A 19,374-nucleotide genomic window follows, 5' to 3' on the forward strand; every position below is an offset into this window, starting at 1 on the left:
ATTATGAGCCATTCTCGCCTCAGCAGGCTCCACTGGTATACATGTGGTTACTGAGAACAGTTAGAGAAACAACTATTGTAGTAGAGTGCATGTGAAGGCGGACCGTAGAAGAAGGTACAGCCTATAGCCTAGACGCTGAAACACTTTTGTCTTGTCCATCTATTAGTTTCTCGTATTTGTTTACATCGAACACAGCCTGCACTCTATATCTATGCTCAGAAGCCTCTATATTCCTACCCAGCATGAATATTCCACCAGAGGGTGCCGTAATTAAGTTAATTTCAACTCTGCTCTGAGCCCCTGAAACTGATTCATAAACCCCCTAGCTGTCCTAAATGATTCCATGATGTGTTGGGCTTAGTAAACAATTTCTGAGACGAAGAGGAGAGAGAGCACAAGTGCTCCAATTTCCAAAAGGCAATGCTGTGAAGTGGGGACAAGGTTTCGGTCTGCTCTTTAATGGAGCACAGGCCTAGAGACATGCCTGTCGAAGACAGAGAGAGAGAGAGAGAGAGACATGCTGGAGACATTAAGAGCATATGACGTGGTAATCAAATTGCATAAGGGCCTGTGTTTAAAAGTGTACCAAGACACTTATTTTAAATGAGCTCTTCGTCTAGCCCCTGAAAAGTAAAACACAGATTGAATATGTAGTAAAGTTTATCCCCCTCTCTGTTGTTTGTCTGAAGACAGATGACTGAATCGGTCTCTAAAACAAATATGTAAGTATTTATAGCAGTGTTGCTGATTAGAGAAACAGACGTTTCTATTTGAAATGAAAGACAACTCTACAACCTACTTTATTTCTCGTTAGAATGATTCACTCTGTTACAGTATGTGGAGTCTTTGCAGACATTTGAATTGTTTATATCCTGAAGAATATATTCAAGCCAATAGAAGTGAAGACTTCCATCTTGGCAATGCACTGTATACAATAACAACAAACAAAAAGGTCTATGCTTGAGCTTCCTTTGATAGTGGTGGTACAACTACAGAACTGTCACAATTTTTTGACATGGATTTATGATCTGTTTGTTTCCAACATTGTGGAATCACATCATGATCAGTAAAGAGTACGTGACACTTTGGGTCCTGGGGTTTCAGACATACTTGAGCAGGAGGCTACCTCAGCCATATCCATTCCTCTTAACCAGATAACATCTAACAGCCTGCTGCAAAGGGGCAGAACATTTCCTCAGCCTGACTTGTCATTGGGACAAGAGCACTTTATAAAAGGCACAGTTTGTGACATTGGAGGAAATGGATGCCAGACACATTTTCCCCTGACCCCGTGGTGATCCCCAGGCACAGTTGTGTCACCAGGACATGTTCCACTACTTTGCAAGCTTTCCTTATAACAACTCACTAGAATGGTTTTAGAGAGACACAAAGAGGAATGGGGTCTTTACAGAAATTCATAGTTTAACTTTGATGTAGATTAGGATTGAAGTACACTACCTTTCAAAAGTTTGGGGTCACTTAGAAATGTCCTTGTTTTTGACAGAAAAGCACATTTTTGGTCCATTAAAATAACATCAAATTGATCAGAAATACAGTGTAGACATTGTTAATGTTGTAAATGACTATTGTATCTGGAAACTACTGATTTTTTATGAAATATCTACATAGGCGTACAGAGGCCCATTTTAAAAGTTTATCATTTTAAAAGGCTAATTGATCATTAGAAAACAGTTTTCCAATTATGTTAGCACAGCTGAAAACTGTTGTTCTGATTAAAGAATCAATGAAACGGGCATTTTTTAGACTAGTTGAGTATCTATCTTTCTTCTGAAACTCGTCAGTCTATTCTTGTTCTGAGAAATTAAGATTATTCCATATAAAAAATTGCCAAGAAACTGAAGATCTTGTACAACGCTGTATACTACTCCCTCCACAGAACAGCACAAACTGGCCCTAACCAGAGTAGAAAGAGGAGTGGGAGGTCCCGGTGCACAACTGAGCAAGAGGACAAGTACATTAGAGTGTCTAGTTTGAGAAACAGACACTTCACAAGTCCTCAACTGGCAGCTTCATTAAATAGTACCCGCAAAACACCAGTGTCAACAGTGAAGAGGCGTGAGTTCCTCTGTCTAGTGTCTGTGTTCTTTTGCATATATTAATCTTTTCTTTTTATCGGCCAGTCTGACATACGACTTTGTCTTTGCAACTCTCCCTAGAAGGCCAGCATCCCTGCGTCGCCTCTTCACTGTTGATGTTGAGACTGGTGTTTTGCGGGTAGTATTTAATGAAGCTGCTAGTTGAGGACTTGTGAGGCGTCTGTTATTTTAACTGTTATTTTACATTACTCTGACAGATTAAGGGTCAACATGGCCAGTTTGCAGTGGCAGAAGTCTTTGAAGCATCCTGGTAATGGTAAGCTGAACACTTACTTTACTACACATTACATTACACTGCACAACAGACAGGCATTATTCTCTTTTGTCTTTAAGTAAAGTATGGTACTGCTACTTATTTTAGCTGAGCCACTCATTTTAACACATCAAGGAGCTTGAATGATGAGGTGGAGGAGGAAGTGGAAGAGGAAGATGAAGGTGGAGAAGATAGAGGAGGAGGTGGTAGTAGAGGAGGACAAGAAGGAGGAAAGGTGGTGGAGGAGGAGGAGGTGACAGAGGAGGAGGAGGAAGAGGAGGAGGATGAAAAGGAGGAAGTGGGAGAGGAGTCGGAGGAGTGCAAAGAGGGTATGTGGGAGAGGAGGAGGAGGAGGAGGAGGGAGAGGAGGAAGAGTAGGAGGAGGGCGAGGAGGAGGATGTGGGAGAGGAAGAGGAGGGCGGCAGCATCACAGTAGAAGGAAGCTTTTAAAGAAAGCTGAGCCACCAACTACTCTTTTTGCACATCTTTCCTCTTATCTTAATAAGTAATGAGACTGCCATGGGCTGACAATGAAGTATTTTGAAAGTAGTTCTAATGTATGGCTCTGAAAGGAGCGGCCAGGCATTGATGTATAGCGCAAACAGGCCTGGAAGCAACTGAAATATTAATGGCTCGTTTCCCCAGGAGTTAATGTGGGATTTACCTGATTGCGGAGGAGGGGAGGGGAGATCACGTGGCTGTGGCTGGAGGAAGGTGATGAGGGCTGGGTAGGAGTAGAAGGCTATTGAGGTGTCTGATGGTGATCATACTGGGTCAAGTACGTCTGAAACAAATAAGAAAACTAACAAACAACATTGTACTGTGCAGTTACTGTAAGTTATCATTACTGCCAGACTGCTAGCCTCTTGAAGGAGTCACTGTCAACCAAAGGACTATCAGATGTTTCAGACTGGAGCAGCTCAAATATTATTGAGAAAACAATACGTTAAAAGGATTAAGAAGATCTGAGCTACAGAAAATCTGTTCACTTTCCATATTTTGTATTTCATGAAGTGAATATTGTGCACCTGCTTTTTCTCTTAAGCCTAGTTACTTGGCTGTTAAGTCCCATACAGATCTACTGACTCTGATATCTGGACACACCACAAGGGAGCAGCAGAGTAACATGGGAAGGGATCTCAAAGCATTAATGAATCATAGCACTATGTGAGAACATCTTAGAGGCTCTCTTCATTAACAGATAGTCAAACTATTTTAGATGTGATAGCCAAATGTTAGTCACGATAGTGTCAGCAGCCTTTAATATGAAATGTGTTAATTATCGACTTATTATAAAACAACTGTTGAGTTATCCATGAAATTCAATGAAACTCCCTATCTTCCCTCTATACTTTTGTGTTCAAAGTGTTTTAGGTTTCTTACAGGGAGTTCATGTCCAGCAGCAACACAGGGTTAACAAAGGGAAGGGCTGTTCAAACAGTGTGTAACATGTACATTGAGGACACAGTAATAGTTGAAGTGCTTGACTCTGGAGATGGGGCCTAAAACAACACTGATTCAAAAGTTATGTTTGAGAACAGCAATGGCATTCCAGAATGGTTGTTGGAAATGCCATTCAAGCACTGGAAAGGTCAATAGTTACAATAACTTTCTTTTGAGGAAAAATACAACGCTGCCGTGCTTTCACAAATTACTTCCAGGTTTCTCTCTCTTTCTGCCTCCCTCAAAACAAATTATTACCAAATTTGAGAGGCAGACACTGACACCCATTTTATCAGAAGCATACATTTAGACTTTGAAGTGTGGAGAGAACGGCGTCACGGCGTGCTCCTTTGAATCAAACATGGCTCTTGCTATTTTTAGTCCACTGACCCGTCCATTAATTTGAGGAAGAAGTTTTTTTGTTCGGCTTTAATTACAGGGGAGGATCAGGAATGATTTCTGATCACTGAAATATCTAAGAATGATTTGTTTGAACCTCTTTGAAGTTGTTCTCTGATTACTAATTACTAAATGTTTCTTCAAAGAGAATACTGTGTTTTCAATAATGCAGCTAAATCCTACATACCATGATTTACTATTTTTGGTGTTATTTGTAGTCAATTTAATGCAACACATTTTTTTGCTAATCACATGCTTTATAAAACATCTATTAATGGCTTAAATGGCTAAAAGTTATTATTACTGTGGATAATGAATGTTGAAGTCCAAGATATTGTAATATGAAGATATTGGTACCAATGACTCCTGGAGAAACAACATGGCTAGGACATGCTACAGTATGATGCTCATGATAGTCATGCTTGAAGTCTTCCTCTCTTCCGCCATCTATAATGTAGTCTGTATATCCATCACTTTTCTCATAGGGAGATCATGGGACTGTGATTAGTCGTTAGTTTCCTCTGTTTCACAGCGTTGATACTTGGGATATCAACTCTACAAACATGGTGCTCAGGGCTTTGCTTCCTGAAGTTCAGCAGCATCTTTGTTTAGGACCCAGAGTGCTGTGTGCGTGATTGGAATTGCATTCTGGGGTGCTAAACAAGCATTCACAACATTAGTGACACTGTCAGTGCCTGTGTCTGTGTCACATGATCTAATGTGCCTGAAGATGACAGTTAATGTAACAGTTTATTGATGGTCTTCCCTCACGTCCCCTACATACAGCACGAAGCAAGCACTGACCACTGACTTAACTTTTCGCTTTGAATCAGTTAACAACTACACATGTTTGACGGCCTGAACTAGAAGAGAAAAACTACATTGTTTGAAATTAGCGCCACTGCCACTTACATTGGGTAGACAAAACATTAGGAACACCTTTCTCCTATTGAGTTGCTTCCCCTTTTGCCATCAGAACAGTCTCAATTCGTTGGGGCATGGACTCTACAAGGTGTCGAAAGCATTCCACAGGGATGCTGGCCCGTGTTGACTCCAACACGTCAAGTTGGCTGGATGTCCTTTGGGTGGTGGAGCATTCTTTATACACACGGGAAGCTGTTGAGCGTGAACACCATAGCAGCGTTGCAATTATTGACACACTTAAACCGGTGTTCCTGGCACCTACAACCAGTTCAAAGGCACTTAAATATTTTGGCTTTCCCATTCACCCTCTGAATGGCACATATACACAATCCATGTCTCAATTGTCTCAAGGATTAAAAATAATTATTTAACCTGTTGTCACGACTTCCGCCGAGGTTGGCTCTCCTGCCCGTTCAGGCTGTGCTCGGCGGTCGTCGTCACCATCCTAATAGCCACTACCGATCCCTTTTTCGGTTATCTGTTGGTTTTGTCTAATTGTTTTCACCTGTGTGTTAGTTAATTAGTATCTGTATATAATGTAGGTTGTCCCGCCCTTGTTTTGTGCGGGATTGTTTGTTTTTGTTATTTTCGTTTCGGCTGTCGGTGTTTTTGTGTTTTATTTCTCCGGTTTGTCTGTTATTTTCCTGTTTTTGGATATTTTTCACCCTGTTTGTATTTTTGGGTTGTCCGTGTTTGTTGTTCACCGGAGAATAAACCTCTATTCATTATTTGCTCTCTGCGCCTGATTCCACCCACCTTGACTAGTCGTGACACCTGTCTCCTCCCCTTCATATACACTGATTAAATTGGGTTTAACAAGTGACATCAATGAGGGATCATAGCTTTCACCTGGAGTCACCTGGTCAGTATATGTCATGGAAAGAGCAATGTTTTGTACACTCAGTGTATGTTACTGTAACTACAGTGCCTTCAGAAAATTGAAAAAATTCAATTTTTTTCCCATTACAGCCTTATTCTAAAATTGATTCAATTGTTTTTTCCCCTCAATCTACACACAATACCCCATAATGACAAAGCAAAAACTGGTTTTTAGAATTGTTTGCTAAATTATAAAAAAATGAAATATCACATTTAAATTAGTATTCAGACCCTTTACTCAGTACTTTGTTGAAGCACCTTTGGCAGTGATTACAGCATTGAGTCTTCTTGGGTATAACGCTACAAGCTTGGCACATCTGTATTTAGGGAGTTTCTCCCATTATTCTCTGCAGATCCTCTCAAGCTCTGTCCGGTTAGATGGGAATCGTTGCTGCACAGCTATTTTCAGGTCTCCAGAGACGTACAATCGGGTTCAAGTCTGGGCTCTGGGTCGGCCCGAAGCCACTCTTGCATTGTCTTGGCTGTGTGCTTAAGATTGTTGTCCTGTTGGAAGGTGAACCTTCACCCCAGTCTGAGGTCCTGAGCGCTCTTGAGCAGGTTTTCGTCAAGGATCTCTCTGTACTTTGCTCCGTTCATCTTTGCTTTAGATCCTGACTAGCCTCCCAGTCCCTGCCACTGAAAAACATCCCAATAGCATGATGCTGCCACCCCCATGCTTCACCGTAGGGATGGTGCCAGGTTTCCTTGGCAAACTCCAAGCGGGCTGTCATGTGCCCTTTACTGAGGAGTGGCTTCCATCTGGACACTCTACCATAAAGGCCAGATTGGTGGAGTGCTGCAGAGATGGTTGTCCTTCTGGAAGTTTCCCCCATCTCCACAGAGGAACTGTGGAGCTCTGTCAGAGTGACCATCAAGTTCTTGGTCACCTCCCTGACCACCACTGTTAACCCTATCAGGAGGTGACCACCCCCTCAAGTGCCTTCTCCCCCGATTGCTCAGTTTGGCAGGGCGGCCAGCTCTAAGAAGATTCTTGGTGGTTCCAAACTTCTTCCATTTTAAATTGATGGAGGTGGGCCTTCCGAGTGACACAGCGGTCTAAGGCACTGAATTGCAATGCTAGAGGCATCACTACAGACCCGGGTTCAATCCCGGGCTGTGTCGCAGCCGGCCGCTACTGGGAGACCGGCTGGGATGTCCCTGTCCCATCACGCTCTAGCGACTCCTTGTGGTGGGCTGGGCGCATGCTCGCTGACCTCGGTCGCCATCTGTGTTTCCTCCAACACATTGGTGTGGCTGGCTTCTGGGTTAAGCGGGCAGTGTGTCAAGAAGCAGTGCTGCTTGGCGGGGTCATGTTTTGGAGGACGCATACTCTCTCGACCTTCACCTCTCCCGAGTCCATACAGGAGTTGCAGCAATGGGACAAGACTGTAACTACCAATTGGGGAGAAAAAGGGGTAAATAATACTAAAGAAATTAAAATAAAATTGATGGAGGCCACTGTGTTCTTGGGGAACTTCAATGCTGTAGAAATGTTTTGGTACCCTTCCCCAGATCTGTGCCTGGACATAATCCTATCTCGGAGCTCTACTGACAATTCCTTCAACCTCATGGCTTGGTTTTTACTCTGACATGCACTGTCAACTGTGGAACCTTTTATAGACAGGTGTGTGCATTTCCAAACCTTGTCCAATCAATTGAATGTACCACAGGTGGACTCCAATCAAGTTGTAGAAACATCTCAAGGATGATCAATGGAAACAGGATGCACCTGAACTCAATTCTCAAGTCTCATAGCAAAGGGTCTGAATACTTATGTAAATAAGGTATTTCCTTTTTTTTTATACATTTGCAACAATGTCTAAAAACCTGTTTTTGTTTTGTCATTATGGGGTACTCTGTGTAGATTGCTGAGTCTTTATTTACTTGTAATATTTATTTTATTTTTAGAATACTGCTTTAATGTAACAAAATGTGGAAAAAGTCAAGGGATCTGAATAGTTTCCGAAGGCGCTGTATAACTGTGTAATATCCTGCCTACTGTTCTGTAGGTCACAGTAGCCACAGTTAGACTCCCGTTCACTCCTCCACACTGTGCCACTGCTGGCTGAAATGAAAAGCAAATATGAATAATCACACTGACCGGAGTTGCAGAGGAATGCTGAATATGGGAGGCCCGGGGAGATGTCGGTTATACATTCCACATTTAATGACACATATTCCTGACTTAATGGATGTTTTTTCACTTTTTTTCAGTAACAGATATTGTTGACACTCACATCAGTCAATATTGATTCATATTTTATTTAAAGTTTCTATGGTATTGGCTTACTACCTTGATGTATGTGTTTATATTGTATCAGGAAAGTGAGCCAATGTCAATGGAAAATTCTATGGTCTGATTTGACACTGATAGGCACACAATATATCAATGCACCGACCATTCACTCACTCCAAAGTGCTGTGTTTAAAGAGCCATTCCATTCATGCGGAATGTAGGGCTACTTTGTGAGGAAGACACATTGGTCAAAAATAGTTGGACAGTTGGTCAAAGCTCCATTTTCTCAACAACAATATTTTCATCAAACTGATGTGATTTTTTTTCTCCAAAGACAGATGATTCAGGTCAAATGATATAGTGCAGTAGCTCAAAGCTATAATCCAACCCTGAAAACCAACCATGTTAGTATTGAAGTGTCTTTATGAGAGCCAGAAAGGAGGAGGATCCTGTGTAATTTCAGCCCAATGGATGGCCTTCAGTGCATTCACATTAGGAGAGCAATTACAGTGTGGAGATGAAAGTGTCTTAGTAAATATGAAGAAGCCGGAGTGGTGTGGCATTAATAGAGTTAACCCAGGAGCAGTGTGGGAGCACAGAAGACACAGCCATATTAACCAATCTGTCCCTGTCCACAGCAGCACCACTATTAACCCTATCAGGAGGTCACTACTAACCAGCCCATGATGGTGTGTGTGTGTGTGTGTGTGTGTGAAGTGTGTGTGTGTGTGTGTGTGTGTGTGTGTGTGTGTGTGTGTGTGTGTGTGTGTGTGTGTGTGTGTGTGTGTGTGTGTGTGTGTGTGTGTGTGTGTGTGTGTGTGTGTGTGTAGGTGTGTGTGTGTGTGTGTAGGTGTGTGTAGGTGTGTGTGTGTGTGTGGAGGGGGATAGGTGTGTGTGTGTGTGTGGAGGGGGATAGGTGTGTGTGTGTGTGTGTGTGTGTGTGTGTGTGTGTGTGTGTGTGTGTGTGTGTGTGTGTGTGTGTGTGTGTGTGTGTGTGTGTGTGTGTGTGTGTGTGTGTGTGTGTGTGTGTGTGTGTGTGTGTGTGTGTGTGTGGAGGGGGATAGGTGTGCGTGTGTGAGAGAGAGAAGGAGAGAGACGGGGAGAAATTGAGAATTGTATAGGACTATAGAACACTTCAACTCTTTCTCCAATGACCCTTGTGTTGTTTATCATTGTTTGTTGACTGATTGATCTTGTAGTGTTTCCAATCTTAATATGTACTGTATTTATTATCATTTCACTTGTTAATAGCAATGTCATCATATTTACATGTTTCAAAGTGTTGTGATTGACCTGGATGATCCTTGGGCCTGAGTGTATGTAACTGTTTTTACCTTGGCCCTTCTCTTGTGAATCTGCCATCACAGCACCACTCATTAAAGACAAAACTAAACCCTGTATATTCCACATGGCAAACGTCCTATTTCTTCTGTTTGGTGGTGATGTGATAGGGGAAGGTGGCGGTTTTAAAGACCATACGTCTCTACTGGGATTCATCATGTTAGCATGGTTGTTCAGCACACCTCTTGATAGCAGCCTTTGAAATACAATACTTTTGTCTTTTGTGGAGATTTTTGATCCAGATTTAAAAGCATATTGGTGTTTATGCACAGCGAGCTATAATGATCCATCATACCATGTGGATGGGGGGTGTTCTCTGCTACACATAAATAAGTTGGCAATTAGACCATCTGCTTGGATTCTTCCCCTTCGTCTCCCTGGAGACCCCCATCTGCCTTTACATTATCAATTACAGTTCAGCCCAACCATGCCCCTCTCTCTCTCTCTCTCTCTCTCTCTCTCTCTCTCTCTCTCTCTCTCTCTCTCTCTCTCTCTCTCTCTCTCTCTCTCTCTCTCTCTCTCTCTCTCTCTCTCTCTCTCTCTCTCTCTCTCTCTGTGGGTGTGTGTGTGACTGGCAACATCACAACTCCAGCAACACCCTGCAACCTCCAGGAAACACTACACCCCCCTCGAAAAAACAACACCCGTTTCCTTCTCTACTCCTCCCTTCTCAATTCTGTCTCTCCTTACAAAGCCTTGCAGACACTGTCCTGTTATTGGGTGAAAAGGATCATATTCATCCTGGATTTTGAAAATAGTAAAGAATTTTACACATTGTAGTATCCCTCGATCGTGTAGGGCTTACTATATTATTTTGTAGTATACTGTAGAATGCTATATTACACACTGTAGTATCCCTCAATCCCCAGAAATACTTTATCTACTCATTTGATAGATGCAGAGTTCAAGTGAAGGTCAACCAAATCATAGAGAAAGCAGACTGTATTGCAATCATCTCTGATCGGTGGTCGAATCTTCGGGGGCAAGGAATAATTAACTACATCATCTCCAGCCTTCAACCAGTATTCTACAAGAGCACAGACACGAGGGACAACAGACACACCGGTCTCTTCATTGCAGATGGGCTGAAGGCAGTCATCAATGACCTTGGACCCCTGGAAGGTATTTGCACTGTTGACAGACAATGCTGCGAACATGAAGGCTGCTTGGTCTAAAGTGGAGGAGTCCTACCCTCACATCACACCCATTGGCTGTGCTGCTTATGCATTGAATCTGCTCCTCAAGGACATCTTGGCACTGAAAACAATGGATACACTCTACAAGAGAGCCAAGGAAATGGTTAGGCATGTGAAGGGTCATCAAGTTATAGTAGCAATCTACCTCACCAAGCAAAGTGAGAGGAATAAGAGCACCACATTGAAGCTGCCCAGCAACACCCGCTGGGGTGGTGTTGTCATCATGTTTGACAGTCTCCTAGAGGGGAAGGAGTCTCTCCAAGAAATGGCCATATCACAGTCTGCCGATATGGACAGTCCAATCAAGAGGATTCTCCTGGATGATGTATTTTGGGAGAGAGTGGTAAACAGCCCGAAACTCCTGAAACCTATAGCAGTAGCCATTGCACGGTTTGAGGGAGACAATGCCATCCTGTCTGATGTTCAGACTCTGCTTGTAGATGTAAGAGAAGAAATCCGTACTGCCCTGCCCACTTCACTGTTGCTCCAAGCAGAAGAAACTGCCGTTCTGAAATACATCAAAAAGCGTGAAGACTTCTGCCTGAAGCCCACACACGCGGCAGTGTACATGTTGGACCCCAAGTATGCTCTTATGCTCTCATATTTCACCTACAGTATGTTGAAAACGTTTTTGGGAGATGCGATGGTGTCACGTTCTGACCTTTATTTCCTTTGTTTTGTCTTTATTTAGTATGGTCAGGGCGTGAGTTGGGGTGGACAGTCTATGTTTGTTTTTCTATGTTTGGTTTCTGTTTCGGCCTAGTATGGTTCTCAATCAGAGGCAGTTGTCGTTAGATGTCTCTGATTGAGAATCATACTTAGGTAGCCTGGGTTTCACTGTTGGTGTGTGGGTGTTTGTTTCCGTGTGAGTGTTTGTCGACACATGGTACTGTTTCGGTTTTTGGAGATTTCACGTTATCGTTTATTGTTTTTGTTCGGGTGTTCATTTGTCTTTATTAAAAACATTATGGACACTTACCACGCTGCATCTTGGTCTGATCCTTACTCCTCTTCAGACGAAGAGGAGATCTGCCGTTACAGACGGATCAATGAGGATCACTCAATATTCCACTTCTTTCTTTTGTTGTTCATTGAAATCATCCCATGTGAAGATTCAACTAATTTAAACAAAGTTCAATTCATAACTAAATAGTTTTTTAAAATTTCTATGGCAGGATTTAATCATTTGCAATTATGTCTACTTATGATAAGGTTAAAGGTTTATGTTTCTGTGTCCATATGTTATGGTAAATACACTGCTCAAAAAAATTAAGGGAACACTTAAACAATACAATGTCACTCCAAGTCAATCACACTTCTGTGAAATCAAACTGTTCACTTACGAAGCAACACTGATTGACAATAAATTTCACATGATGTTGTGCAAATGGAATAGACAACAGGTGGAAATTATAGGCAATTATCACGACACCCCCAATAAAGGAGTGGTTCTGCAGGTGGTGACCAGACCACTTCTCAGTTCCTATGCTTCCTGGCTGATGTTTTGGTCACTTTTGAATGTTGGCGGTGCTTTCACTCTAGTGGTAGCATGAATCGGAGTCTAAAACCCACACAAGTGGCTCAGGTAGTGCAGCTCATCCAGGATGGGACATCAATGCGAGCTGTGGCCAGAAGGTTTGCTGTGTCTGTCAGCGTAGTGTCCAGAGCATGGAGGCGCTACCAGGAGACAGGCCAGTACATCAGGAGACGTGGAGGAGGCTGTAGGAGGGCAACAACCCAGCAGCAGGACCGCTACCTCCGCCTTTGTGCAAGGAGGAGCGGGAGGAGCCCTGCAAAATGACCTCCAGCAGGCCACAAATGTGCATGTGTCTGCTCAAACGGTCAGAAACAGACTCCATGAGGGTGGTATGAAGGCCCGACGTCCACAGGTGGGGGTTGTGCTTACAGCCCAACACCGTGCAGGACGTTTGGCATTTGCCAGAGAACACCAAGGGGTTGTCATGTTTTGTCATATATTGTCTTCTCCTTGTGCTTTCCCTTCTGTTCGTTTCCCCCTGCTGGTCTTATTAGGTTCGTTCCCTCTTTCTATCCCTCTCTCTCCCCCTCCCTCTCTCTCTTCTCTCTATCGTTCCGTTCCTGCTCCCAGCTGTTCCTCATTCTCCTAAACTCACTCATTTACTCTTTTCACACCTGTCCCCTATTTTGCCCTCTGATTAGAGCCCCTATTTCTCCCCTTGTTTTCCGCTTCTGTCCTTGTCGGATCCTTGTATGATGTTCGCTGTTCTGTGTCCTGGTCTCGCCCTGTCGTGTTTTGTCTTCTTCAGATGCTGCGTGTGAGCAGGTGTCTTAGTCTGCTACGGTCGGTGCCTTCCCTAAGCAACCTGCAGTCTATGGTCGAGTCTCCAGTCAGTCCTCGCTACTACGAGTGGATTTAAGTTTTTCCTGTTTTGTTTTCTCCTTGTTATATCCAGGATTATTACTTTTGTCTTATACTGGAATAAAGACTCTGTTTTCGTTAAGTCGCTTTTGGGTCCTCATTCACCAGCATAACAGGGGTGGCATTTCTGCTCGCCAGAGGTAGCCTGACTGCCATTAGGTACCGAGATGAGATCCTCAGACCCCTTGTGAGACCATATGCTGGTGCGGTTGGCCCTGGGTTCCTCCTAATGCAAGACAATGCTAGACCTCATGTGGCTGGAGTGTGTCAGCAGTTCCTGCAAGAGGAAGGCATTGATGCTATTGACTGTCCCGCCCGTTCCCCAGACCTGAATCCAATTGAGCACATCTGGGACATCATGTCTCGCTCCATCGACCAACCCCACGTTGCACCACAGACTGTCCAGGAGTTAGCGGATGTTTTAGTCCAGGTGTGGGAGGAGATCCCTCAGGAGACCATCCACCACCTCATCAGGAGCATGCCCAGGCGTTGTAGGGAGGTCATACAAGCACGTGGAGGCCACACACACTACTGAGCCTCATTTTGACTTGTTTTAAGGACATTACATCAAAGTTGGATCAGCCTGTAGTGTGGTTTTCCACTTTAATTTTGAGTGACTCCAAATTCAGACCTTGATATCCATTGATGATTTTTGTGTGATTTTGTTGTCCATTGAAAGAAAAAAGTATTTAATAAGAATATTTTATTCATTCAGATCTAGGATGTGTTATTTTAGTGTTCCCTTTATTTTTTTGAGCAGTGTATATCCAATGCAAAAAACACATATTTTTAAATTGTATTAATATTAATTTGCATATATTTCAGTTAATACCTCTATATTCCCGTTAATTCCCATATATTTCTGTTAAAAAAAGTTTTTAATATTCCCCAAAATGTCCAATCCTAGTCATGTCTACAAAACACTACAATAAATACTGCAGTATACTAAAGTCCTCATGTCCACAAAACACTACAATAAATACTGCAGCATACTCATGTGGGTTCTGACACCTCCCATACCCTGGTAAGCAGCCTGCCCCAGAAGCATCACAGTCAGGATGTGAGGATGAGGAGGAGGAGACACTTGGGTGGGGGACTGAGCCCGACAGGATCAAACCTTTGTTCTGCTGTTTCCAGGAAAGCAGCAGCAGTAGCGGTTCTCACAGTGTGACAGGTATGTGTGAGAAGACGGGCCCTGTGTCAAGAGAACGGAGAGGTTCATTAATATGGAGACAGGTTCTCTTTTGATGAGTTCATAATCAGTTCAGCAGCAGCCTGGAAGTAGCACACTTTACAAGACTGTTCAAAGATGACATCTGAGGAGAGCCAGCCAAGCCAATAATCCCACTTTCAGAACGCAGGCCTTTCCTCCTAGATCAATCCCAGATCGAAACATCAAATAGAAACGGCTGCTTTCTCTCTTTTTTAACCCCCAACCCCCCTTCCTCCCTCCAAGAGAACGGAGAGGTTCAGTAATATGAGGACAGGTCCCTCCCTCCCCAAAATCACTTACTAGATGGTATTAAACAAACTAGCAAAAGCGTCATTACCGCTGGGACTGAGGGGGAGGGAAGGAGAGAAGGGTGGGACAGATTCCTGTGAAATGTGGCATATTTTCCCCCAATTGAAGGCTCCAGTTAAGAGCAGAGCATTATTGATAAGACTGGTGCTCCTGGTCCAGCGTTGTGCCTAAGGGCCCAGAGGGAAGCAATCCACAGAAGTGGGGCTTTCATGTTCATCTGTGTACCAGAACAAAGTGAAGATTAAGTCGCCCGCTTTCATCCACCGAGCGGGAGAGAGGGAGGGGCGGAGGGAGGGAGTGTTTTAAAGTACCTCTAGGGAGGCCCTGCCATGGCGCACCACATCGCACTGATACAGCCACCATCTCTGGAGATGCCACTGCACTGTCATCCCAGGAGCCCTTCTCAGGAGTTCTGCCCTGCCTGACAGTAACCATAGTGGCACTAGCGCTTAGCGCTTACCCTAAGAGAGTATGGGAACGTTCCCACAACAGGCACTGCTATGGTAAGACGGCATGCATTGATCACGTTTAATCATGTCATTCATTTTGATTTTACTGCACATTCAATTATAGGACCAGCTATCCATCTCAGGATTTTTCTTTATCGGAGCAGGATTTGAGAATCACCATTGTCCATGTTTTCAACAACTGCAGTAGTTTATTTTTGGGTGGGTGATCATTGAAGCTGTTCTCTACCCGATTTTCCCTTTACTCAGACCATATTTCTATTCTGACCACTGACTAGCCCAGTCAGTTTGCATTGACGTCTGTCATTTCTGGATGCAAGAATCAGTCCTGAGTCAAATCGCAGATATGTAGGAAATCATGTTTCATCTGTCTCTAAGGTTTATAAGTAGATTACCTTTTGTAATTCGTTTTGTTACACCAGTCAATAAGCGTCCGATGCAAATGTGGTTCATTTGTATTTGAATTGATGTCCTGTCCCCATTAACTTATGCCTCTAATGCATTCTGGTACATTAGTAAATAGACCTGCTGGATTAATCATTAGTTCGTTGGGATCATTTGCTTTCCTGGTGCTTAATCGAATCTCTGACGTTGGAAATAAGGACAAACTTCACCTGCCTCCCTTCCCCCTAGGACACTCTAAAACAAGTAAGAGTAATTCAGAGACTTGTGGTGCTCTTCCCTCGATGCTCTGTTCAGCGAGCACCTCTTCCATATTGTCCATGTCAAGGAGTCCTGTTTGACAACCACACCAAACAAATATGAGACTTTCCTTGGTGATCTTTGGTTCTCTATGTGGTTTAGAAAGTAGATCATTTGACATTCTTTTTGTTACCTTCCTTCAATCCACACTCCACTCCTCCTTGTCTTCCTTTCTCACGATGAGAGTGATAATTAACAGCTTTTATGTCTTGAGAATAAAACTCCTAAAACGTCTCCTTGCGCATTATTTATTTAGGTGTAATTAATTGAAGTGGACCTGGATAGAATTCAACAAGGCGAGAGGCTAAGGTTTCCATTCCTCCTTTAAGAGAAGCTCTCCCATCCTTGTAAACTAAAGGCTAGTCTGTGTGACCGTCCGTCCTCTATCTGTTAAAGACAACTAGTACTGAATGGGGGAGCGTTGCGTAATAATGGAGACCAGTAGGTAACATGTCCTGTATTTATACACAGTTGTGCTGGTCTATTCTCTCCTGGTCATTAGGCCATGGGGTTTGTGTTGGGTTGCATAATGAGTGTATTCTGTGGCTTTACTGAGAAATGTCAGAGCTGTGAAATTGAAATGGATAGCTGTAATGGAAGACTGACAGCTCATCATCGGCTGGTGGTTACTGCACGTGGCTCTGCAACAGAGATATATTTCATCACCCCTGATTCAGTGGTTGAAGAGATGATACATGGGTCATTGTCCCTGGTAGGTGTCTAGTCTGTGTTTTGAATATAATGAGGACAGCAAGGAAGTGGGGGGCCTTGCTTTTAGATGTTGGCAGGGTCATTGCAGTCTGTTTTTGTCTTCGTGGTATTCAAAATCACAATCATATCTGATGCCTTTTAAACTCTGCTGTAATGCGAGGCATAGCTATTTATTTTTCATGTGAGATATGGCTATTTTATGCATTGCATTCATGCCTCGTGGATGTTTTGGGTTTGGAGAGAATGTGCCTAGAATAAGCAGTAGCCAGGGCTGGGTGTCTTTGTGTGTGTGTGTGTGAGGGACATGACTGGGAATACCAATACTTCCCACGCATCTACTGAATGTACATGGCCCCTGCACTCTAAAGACCCTGTCAGTATCTCCCCTCTCTCTTCTAGTGTACTTTAGTATAGGCTATTTAGGCAACACAACCACCACTACCGTTACCACCATTAAACGCAAATAGGTCAGCTATAGGTACAGTATACAACGCATTCGGAAAGTATTCAGACCTCTTGACTTTGTCCACATTTTGTTACGTTACCACCTTGTTCAAAAATGTATAAAATTAAACGTTTTCCTCATCAATCTACACACAATACCCCATAATGACAAAGTGAAAAAAGGTTTTTAGACATTTTTGCGAATTTATAAAAAATAAATTACAGAAATACCTTATTTTCATAAGTGTTCGAAGTTGAGCTCAGATACACCCTGTTTCCATTGATAATCTTTGAAATGTTTATACAACTTTATTAGATTTATTCTGCAGCAATGAAGGCCCCCAAGAACACAGTGGCCTCCATCATTCTTAAATGGAAGAGGTTTGGAACCACCAAGACTCTTCCCAGAGCTGGCCACCCGGCGAAACTGAGAAATCAAGGGAGAAGGGCTTTGTTCAGGGAGGTGACCAAGAACCCAATGGTCACTCTGACAGAGCTCCACTCCATAGCTGTGCAACGACGCTCCCCATCCAAACTGACAGAGCAGAATGGGAGAAACTCCACAAATACAGTTGTGCCAAGCTTGTTGCTTCATACCCAAGAACACTCGAGGCTGTAATCGCTGCCAAAGGTGGTTCAACAAAGTACTGAGTAAAGGGTGTGATTACTTATGTAAAAATTCTATATATATATTTTTTTATATTTGCAAAAAAGTTCTAAAAACCTGTTTTTGCTTTGTCATTATGGGATATTGTGTATAGATTGATGAGCGGAAAAAACAATTCAATGCATTTTAGAATATGACTGTAACCAAATGTGGAAAAAGTCAAAGTATCTGAATACTTTCAGAATGCACTGTACATTCATTCAACTAAAAACCTTGTGCGTCTGAAATGTATTCTCTTCCATGTTTCGAGCACTACTTTTCACCCGTTGGGGTCCAGTCAAATGTAGTTCACTATATCTAGGGATAGGGTGCCATTTGGACACAGTCCTGTGGCTGCCTCCCTGGCCTGCTAGCTGTTCTGTTGTGTTCCGCTTGGCAGATGACTCAGTCATCAGCCAGGCTGTGAGATGTAGTGGTTTTACTAGTGGGCAGCCATTATGTCCTGTGTGTTATATTTTAAACAGCACATCTCAAACAACGGCTCCCATTGTACATGTACTGTAGCCCTAACCCGTAACCCACCCTCTGTGAGCTCCTTTTGTTTTCAAAGCAGCCAACCGTCACCCAGGTACATCTATCTCCCTTAATGGATATTTTTGTATAACTTAGTTCGGAACCAACACTGGCAATGATGTGTGTGCGCAAGTGTGTGTATGCGCAAGTGTGTCTGCACAAGTGTGTGCGTGAGTATCTGTGCGCGTGTGTGTGCGTACACATGTAGATATAGCAGGAGGAGCCAGGCAAGACACACAGGCCCTTAAAAAGAAAGATTAATAACCCACCGCAAATGATGTCATAGTTAAGTGTTTTCCTTTGTATTTACACATCCGCCTGGGCTGTCAGACCGCTGCCTGGTCGTCTCTCTGCTGAGAAATGAAAATGGCGCATCCTGACACTAATGCATCACTAGAAATATTTGAGATGAATAAAGAAGCCCTGGCATGCTATTCCCTTCCTCTCCTGTCCTGCCTGCAACAGAGAGGCATCACAAACACTCCATTTGACATTGACATGAAGGCAAACGCATCTCCAGTCAAGACAAAGGAGATGATTGTGGACGTCAGGAAAAAGAGGACTGAGCACGCCCCCATTCTCATGGTGTCCACATCACCAACAAACTAACATGGTCCAAGCACACCATGACATGACAAAACCTATAGGCTTCACGAAAAAATCTATTTCCCCTCAGGAGACTGAAAAGATTTGGCATTGGTCCTCAGGTCCTCAAACGTTTTACAGCTGCACCATCGAGAGCATCCTGACTGGTTGCATCATTGCCTGGTATGGCAACTGCTCAGCCTGCGACCGCAAGGCACTACAGAGGGTAGTGCTAACGGCCCAGTACATTACTGTGGCCAAGCTTCATGCCATCCAGGACCTCTATACCAGGCGGTGTCAGAGGAAGGCCCTAAGAATTGTCAAAGTCTCCAGCCACCCTAGTCATAGACTGTTCTCCCTGCTACCACACCAAGTCTAGGTCCTGAACTTCTAGTCAAATGGCTAAACAGACTATTTGCATTGCCCCCCCCCCTCCCATCTCCACACCAATACCACTCTCTGTTGCCATCTATGCATAGTCACTTTAATTAACTCTACCTACATGTACATACTACCTCAACTAACCGGTGCCCCCGCACATTGACTCTGTACCGACACCCCCCTGTATACATTGCTA

The sequence above is a fragment of the Oncorhynchus gorbuscha genome, linkage group LG05 (assembly GCF_021184085.1).
Source record: "Oncorhynchus gorbuscha isolate QuinsamMale2020 ecotype Even-year linkage group LG05, OgorEven_v1.0, whole genome shotgun sequence".
Classification (NCBI taxonomy): Eukaryota; Metazoa; Chordata; class Actinopteri; order Salmoniformes; family Salmonidae; genus Oncorhynchus; species Oncorhynchus gorbuscha.